The 8,052-nt window shown below is 44.0% G+C and overlaps 1 non-coding gene across 1 annotated transcript; it reads left to right on the forward strand.

The window, feature by feature from the left end:
* The first annotated feature begins 4,957 nt into the window (after positions 1-4,957).
* Positions 4,958-5,030, forward strand: TRNAG-CCC (transfer RNA glycine (anticodon CCC)). Its single transcript has one exon. It is a non-coding gene; the product is annotated as a tRNA-Gly (tRNA).
* The last annotated feature ends 3,022 nt before the right edge of the window (positions 5,031-8,052 follow it).

Consider the following 8,052-nt stretch of genomic DNA (forward strand, 5'->3'; position numbering starts at 1 on the left):
CTCTTTCACTTTCATCAAGAGGCTCTTTAGTTCCTCTTTACTTTCTGCCATAAGGGTGGTGTCATCTGTATATCTAAGGTTATTGATATTTCTCCTGGCAATCTTGATTCCAGCTTGTGCTTCTTCCAGCCCAGCGTTTCTCATGATGTACTCTGCATATAAGTTAAATAAGCAGGGTGACAATATACAGCCTTGATGTACTCCTTTTCCTATTTGGAACCAGTCTGTTTTTCCATGTCCAGTTCTAACTGTTGCTTCCTGACCTACATACAGATTTCTCAATCTGTCAGGTGGTCTGGTATTCCCATCTCTTTCAGAATTTTCCACAGTTTGCTGTGATCCACACAGACAAAGGTTTTGGCATAGTCAATAAAGCAGAAATAGATGTTTTTCTGGAACTTTCTTGCTTTTTCGATGATCCAGTGGATGTTGGCAATTTGATCTCTGGTTCCTCTGTCTTTTCTAAAACCAGCTTGAACATCTGGAAGTTCGTGGTTCACGTGTTGCTGAAGCCTGGCTTGGAGAATTTGAGCATTACCTTACTAGCATGTGAGATGAGTGCAATTGTGCGGTAGTTTGAGCATTCTTTGGCATTGCCTTTCTTTGGGGTTGGAATGAAAACTGATCTTTTTCACTGGCCACTGCTGAGTTTTCCAAATTTGCTGGCATATTGAGTGTAGCACTTTCACAGCATCATCTTTCAGGATTTGAAATAGCTCAAATGGAATTCCATCACTTCCACTAGCTTTGTTCGTAGTGATGATTTCTAAGGCCCACTTGACTTCACATTCCAGGATGTCTGGCTCTAGGTGAGTGATCATACCATTGTGATTATCTTGGTCGTGAAGATCTTTTTTGTACAGTACTTCTGTGTATTCTTGTCACCTCTTCTTAATATCTTCTGCTTCTGTTAGGGCCATACCATTTCTGTCCTTTATCAAGCCCATCTTTGCCTGAAATGTTCCCTTCTATCTCTAATTTTCTTGAAGAGATCTCTAGTCTTTCCTATTTTGTTGTTCTCCTCTATTTCTTTGCATTGATTGCTGAGGATGGCTTTCTTATCTCTTCTGGCTATTCTTTGGAACTCTGCATTCAGATGCTTATCTCTTTCCTTTTCTCCTTTGCTTTTCGCTTCTCTTTTTTTCACAGCTATTTGTAAGGCCTCCCCAGAGAGCCATTTTGCCTTTTTGCATTTCTTTTCCATGGGGATGGTCTTGATCCCTGTCTCCTGTACAATGTCACGAACCTCTGTCCATAGTTCATCAGGCGCTCTATCTATCCGATCTAGTCCCTTAAATCTATTTCTCACTTCCACTGTATAATCATAAGGTATTTGATTTAGGTCATACCTGAATGGTCTAGTGGTTTTCCCTACTTTCTTTGACCAAGGTAAGGAGCTGTGACTGTGCTTTGCTAGAGCAGCCATGAAGAGATACCCCACGTCCAAGAGATACCCCACGTCCAAGAGATACCCCAACCCAAGTAAGACGGTAGGTGTTGCAAGAGGGCATCAGAGGGCAGACACACTGAAACCATAATCACAGAAAACTAGTCATTCTAATCACACTAGGACCACAGCCTTGTCTAACTCAATGAAACTAAGCCATGCCCTGTGGGGCCATCCAAGACGGGCAGGTCATGGTGGAGAGGTCTGACAGAATGTGGTCCACTGGAGAAGGGAATGGCAAAACACTTCAGTATTCTTGCCTTGAGAACCCCATAAACAGTATGAAAAGGCAAAATGATAGGATACTGAAGGAGGAACTCCCCAGGTCAGTAGGGGCCCAATATGCTACTGGAGATCACTGGAGAAATAACTCCAGAAAGAATGAAGGGATGGAGCCAAAGCAAAAACAATACCCAGTTGTGGATGTGACTGGTGACAGAAGCAAGGTCCGATGCTCTACAGAGCAAAATTGCATAGGAACCTGTAATGTTAGGTCCATGAATCAAGGCAAATTGGAAGTGGTCAAACAGGAGATGGCAAGAGTGAACATTGACACTCTAGGAATCAGCAAACTAAAATGGACTGGAATGGGTGAATTTAACTCAGATGACCGTTATATCTACTACTGTGGGCAGGAATCCCCTAGAAGAAATGGAGTAGCCATCATGGTCAACAAGAGAGTCCGAAATGTGGTACTTGGATGAGATCTCAAACACGACAGAATGATCTCTGTTTGTCTCCAAGGCAAACCATTCAATATCACAGTAGTCCAAGTCTATGCCCCAACCAGTAATGCTGAAGAAGCTGAAGTTGAACAGTTCTATGAAGACCTACAAGACCTTTTAGAACTAACACCCAAAAAAGATGTCCTTGTCATTATAGGGGACTGGAATGCAAAAGTAGGAAGTCAAGAAACACCTGGAGTAACAGGCAAATTTGGCCTTGGAGTACGGAATGAAGCAGGGCAAAGGCTAATAGAGTTTTGCCAAGAGAACACACTGGTCATAGCAAACGCACTCTTCCAACAACACAAGAGAAGACTCTACACATGGCTATCACCAGATGGTCAACACCGAAATCAGATTGATTATATTCTTTGCAGCCAAAGATGGAGAAGCTCTATATAGTCAGCAAAAACAAGACTGGGAGCTGACTGTGGCTCAGATCATGAGCTCCTTATTGCCAAATCAACTGTACTTCAATAAATAAAAGAGTTGGCATGAGGGTTAAATAAGGTCAGTGCCTGGTATTCAGTAAGTGCTAACCAGGTGTTATTGCTTCCCTGGTGGCTCAGTCAGTGGTGGTGCAATGCAGGAGACACGCGTTTGATCCCTGGGTTGGGAAGATTCCCTGGAGAAGAGATGGCAACCCACTCCAGTACTCTTGCCTGGAAAGCCCATAGACAGAGGAGCCTGGTGGGCTACAGTCCATGGGGTTGAAAAGAGTTGTACACAACTGAGCACACAGCATTTAAGGTCCCATATCAGTCAATTCTGAGTGAACTAAAAGGGATTACTATATAGGTGCTAAGTAAAACACATATAGAAAGCTAGTAGGTGAGGTATCCAGCTCTTACTGAACACCGTGCTGTGCAGGGTTACAGTACAGGAAAGAAAAACTGTTCATTTTTGTGACGTGTCCCTCAAATGAGGTGCAGACATCAATGCAGCAGGTCATGACCAGCATTTTCTGCAAAATACAATGGTGAAAAAAGTCAGTGCATTGTGTACAAAAGGCGAGGTATCGTTTTGGGGAAACTCCGAACATTTGTCTACTGGGTGTGGCAGGTAGTATTTTCCAAAAAATAGCGACAGAAATAGTTCCAGCTTTGCCACTCCCTGTCAAGAGGCAGACTTCTATTCTTCTCTTGAACTTCAGCAGGATTTTGTGCAACTAACAGAATGTGGCAGAAGGGACGCTGTGTGACTTGCAAGCCTCGGTCAGAAACTAAGATGCATCTTTTGCCTGGTGCTAGCTTGCTTTCTCCTTCTCTCTCAGTTCCAGGATAGGCTCTCTGAGCCCATTTGCCATGTTGTGAGGAAGCCCAAGCCACGTGAACTGTCTCCCAGATAAGGGCCCAGCCAAAACCAGCATCAACCACCAGACAAGTAAGGGAGTGAGCGCTGAAATGATTCTAGCGCCCAGCCTTTGAGCCTTCCCAGCTGGCAGCAAGAGGAGCAGAAAGAGATGTTCCCAGCAAGCCTGCTCAAACCGCAGGTTTGTGAGCAAGATCCATGTTGCTGTTTCAAGCCAGTAAATTTGGAGGTAATTTGTGATGCAGTTGTAACCCCTGGATCCCTGGGTCACATGTGAAATTTGTGTCTTGCTGTGGGACATGTGAAAAATCATGAGGAAGAAGCCCGTGCACCACAACTAGAGAGAAAGCTTGTCTACAGCATTGGAGACCCAGCGCAGCCAAAAGAGAATAAATAAAAATATATAAATTATATTTTAAAAAATTTTAAGGTAAGGAAACCACTGAATTTAAAAAAAATTTAAGGGAGTGCCGAAAATCTTTATAAAAACATCATTGAAACTCACCGCTCTAGTGACAAGACCTCACAATAAGCAAAGAAATGAATGAGATCACTTCAGTCAGCCAGGAAGACTTGCTATGAGGGCAATAACACAGGGTCATAGGACAAAATCACTAGAGTTGGAGCAGGGGAGGGAAATGGCTTTAGGTTGGGGGCTCAAGGATGGATTCCCTGAGAAGGGGACATATGAATAGGAAGCTGATGAAAAGGAAGCAAGGCACAAAGCAGAGGAAAGAACAAGTTCAAAGGCTCCTGAGGTGTGGAAGTTTAATTTCTTTCTGTCTCTCTTAATATTTATTTATTTGGCTGCACCAGGTCTTCGTTGCGGCTCTTAGGATCTTTAGTTGCAGCATGCACACTCCTAGATGTGGCATATGGGATCTAGTTCCCTGTCCAGGGATGGAACTCAGGCCCCCTGCCTTGGAAGCTCGGAGTCTTAACCTCAGGACCACCAGGGAAGTCCCAGCCGTTTAATTTCTTTAAGGAATGGTGAGGAGGTTGTCATGGCCAGAGAGGAGTGAGCAAGAGGTTTCTTGAGTCTATTCCGATGCACCAGGAAGCACTGGGAGGTGTTACGTAGGGGAGAGCTAGGCAGGGGACTGGCTCTAGATCTTCTGGAATTGAGAGGACTTGCCAGCAAGCCTGGATGTGCAGAATGAAGAAGAGAAAGAAAGCTCCTGGGTGTTTGGCCCAAATACCTATTAGGTGGTGGTGGTATTGTGAGCAATATGGAGAGGAACAGACGTGGAGGTGAGGGAGTGCGTGAAATGAAAGGTTTGGGGAAGGTCCCAGGGCCTGGAGGATGACTGTGTGGAGCTATCAAGAAAGCAGTTGCTTGGCTGTATGAGTCTGCAAAGGCATTTGGGCTGTGGATAGAAATTCAGGCTGTCAGGATGCAGCCAGCATCAGATGACAGCTCTCCTGGGGGAAGAGTATGGAGAAGAGGAAGTTCAAGAACAAAAGCTCTGGGATTTCCCTGGTGGTCCAGTGGTTAAGACTCTGAGCTCCCAATGCAGGGGGCCCAGGTTCAATCCCTGGTCAGGGAACTGGATCCCACATGCCACAGCTGGGACCCAGGGCAGTCAAATGAATTAGTTAAAAAAAAAAAAAAAAGAAGTTCCCCATCCTTTGCCTCATAAAGTGGCTTGCAGATACACAAGTGATGTCACCTTAGTAGTTTCCTGCAGGAATCTCTGTTTCCGGGCGTGGAGCTGGGACCCCAGAGTCAATGCTTATGGCATTGCTCACCCTCCTGATGGCGGAGCATTTGATGCTGAGTTTGCTTTGTTACCATCAGCTATGTGACCTTTGTTTGGTGTTAGGGGCTGACCTTCTCTGTGTTGAAAGGCAGGCACATTGCTGAGTGGAATAAAAAGGCGATAAGACCATGGATTCAGTTTCTGGCTCCGCAGATCACCTGTGACCTTGGCAAGTTCTTAACCTTTCTAAGCCATGAGCTAATGATAGCTCTCTTATCAGCTGGGAAAGGCTGTTCAAGAGATAAGCCATTCCAGGTTGCACCAGCAGAGCCTGAAAGATATAAACGCTTCTGTCGGAAAGGCCACTCACTTCACTGCCAAAAAATAAAGCAAGAACTACTCACAGCCATTATGATGGCTCCTATTAACAATAAATCATAAAGCAGAAGCTAAAGCTTTACAACAGTGTAAAGCAATTATTATATGTGCGTGCATGCTCAGTCAGTAAGTTGTGTCTGACTCTGCGACCTCATGGACTGTAGCCCGCCAGACTCCTCTGTGCATTGAATTTTCCAGGCAAGAATACTGGAGTGGCTTGCCATTTCCTTCTCCAGGGGATCTTACCGACCCAGGGATCAAACCCGCATCTCCTGCATTAGCAGGCGGATTCTTTACCGCCACCTGGAAGCAACTATACTTCAATAAAAATTAATTAAACTAAAAGTTTTAAAAATCAGAAAATAACAATTTGTTGGTGAAGAAATGGAGGAACTGGTTGGTGGGAATATAAACTGGGCCAACCGCTCTGGAACAAATTATAGCTATTCCTCAAAGTACTAAAAATAGAACTACCACACGATCTAGCCATTGTACTTTTAGGTGTATACCCCCCCCCACCCCATGTTGAAAGCTGGGACTTTGTACACCCAGCACGATTTACAATAGCTAAAATGTGAAAGCAACCAAGTGTCCCTCAGTGGATAAATGGATAAATAAAATGTGGTGTATACAATGGAACTTTATTCAGTCTTTAAGTACGAAAATTCTGCCACATGCTACAGCATGGATGAATGTTGAGTATATTATGCTAGGTGGGATAAGCCAGTCATATAAAGACGAAAACTCCCCACTTCCACTTACAAGAGGTCCTTAGAGTACTTGAATTCATGGAGACAGGAAAATGGAGTTGCTAACGGCTGGGGGTGGGGTGATGAAGTTAATGTTTAAAGGGGACAGAGTTTCACTTTGGGAAGATGAGGTGGATGGTGGGGAGGGTTGCACAACAAGGTGAATGTACTTAATGCCACTGAACTTCACAGTTAGAAACAGTTTAATGGTGAACGTTTGTTTTGTTATGTATATTTTGCCGCAAAAATAAACAGATTTGTATTTTTTAAAAAGCCAAACAAGACACTGGGTTTGGGGAGTGGGGAATGAAGTCTTCAGCAGGAGCTGAACAAGGTAGCAAAGATGACGAAATGATCCTGGGTGACTGCTCACAAGAAAGAATTTTTATTTGTTTTTTGCCCGTGTCATGCAGCTTGTGAGATCTTTGTTCACCAAGCAGGGATCGAACCTGAACCACAGCAGTGAAAGCACCAAATCCTAACCTCTGGACTGCCAGGGAGTTTCTGAACAATATTTTTTTTCTTCGCAATTATCTTTTTAATTGGAGTATAATCACTTTCCAATGTTGTGCTGGTTTCTGCTGTACAACAAAGTGAACCAGCTATGTATATACATACATCCCATCCCTCATCCCCAGTCCTTGGGGTCATCACACTGAAGTGAGCTCTCTGTGCTATACAGCAGCTTCCCACTATCTATCTATCTTTTTTTTTTTTTTTTAATATCCAAAAGGTCTCTTTTTGGCTCACAAACCACAGACTCTTCCGAAAACTGACAAGATCAGTGAACCTTCCACTTAGGAATATACAACATTGCATAAAATTTCTAGGACTTCCTATAACCTCTGAAAACCACCCATTATCTCCTAGTCCAGAGGGAAAACAGAGGAAGTGAGAATCAGGAGACCAATCATCCGTTATCAGTTATCCTTGGGGAAGAGAGGGAGAGAGGGCCCAGGACTGGAGAGGGGAGGGGCTGAGGAGACTCCCCTTCCTGCCCTCGCGCTGGTAACCCGAGGATGTTCACTTTTCAAACCGCCATGCAGCTGTACACTTTTTTTTTTGCTGCACTGTGCAACATGGAGAGTCTTAATTCCTTAACCATGGATCAAACCCATGTCCCCGGCATTGGGAGCACGAGGTCTTAACCACTGGACTGCCAGGGAAGCCCCCAGCGTTCGTACACGACTCGTACACAAAGGTATAACGCTGCCTCAATACAAAAATATAAAACAGGAAAACAAAGTATTTTAATACTCAGCCTGTTAGGAAAATGTTTGGCAGGAGATGCTCCAAGCGTTGACAATGGTGCACATTTCTACCGAATGGGACCGTGGCAGCCTCCCCTAGGCCAGATGTTTTCATTATTGTCTAAAGTCTGCCTTTTACAATCACTGCAAATTATTTTGTCATGAAGGAAAAAAAAATCAGGAAGCCTTTTTTTTTTTTTTCTGAGGTGCCCACAGTTGGTTTGTTTAGAACTCTCTAAACAAACTATGACTATGTTCTGTATCTCTGCAGCCCAGTCTGGAAGCCACCAGCTATGTGCAGCTACTGAGTATGAATTCATTACAACTGATTTGCATTTAAATGGAAATTGCCACAGCTGGCTAGTGACTACAGTATTGGATGGCGTCAGTGCAGGGCGGAGCATAAGGGCGTTTAATAGTCTTGCCACTTTCTGTAGTGTTGAGCATTGTTCAGATAAGTCCATTTTTAAAAAGAGATCTATTTTAAAGCTT

Source organism: Ovis canadensis, chromosome 5, assembly GCF_042477335.2.
Source record: "Ovis canadensis isolate MfBH-ARS-UI-01 breed Bighorn chromosome 5, ARS-UI_OviCan_v2, whole genome shotgun sequence".
Taxonomy (NCBI): Eukaryota; Metazoa; Chordata; class Mammalia; order Artiodactyla; family Bovidae; genus Ovis; species Ovis canadensis.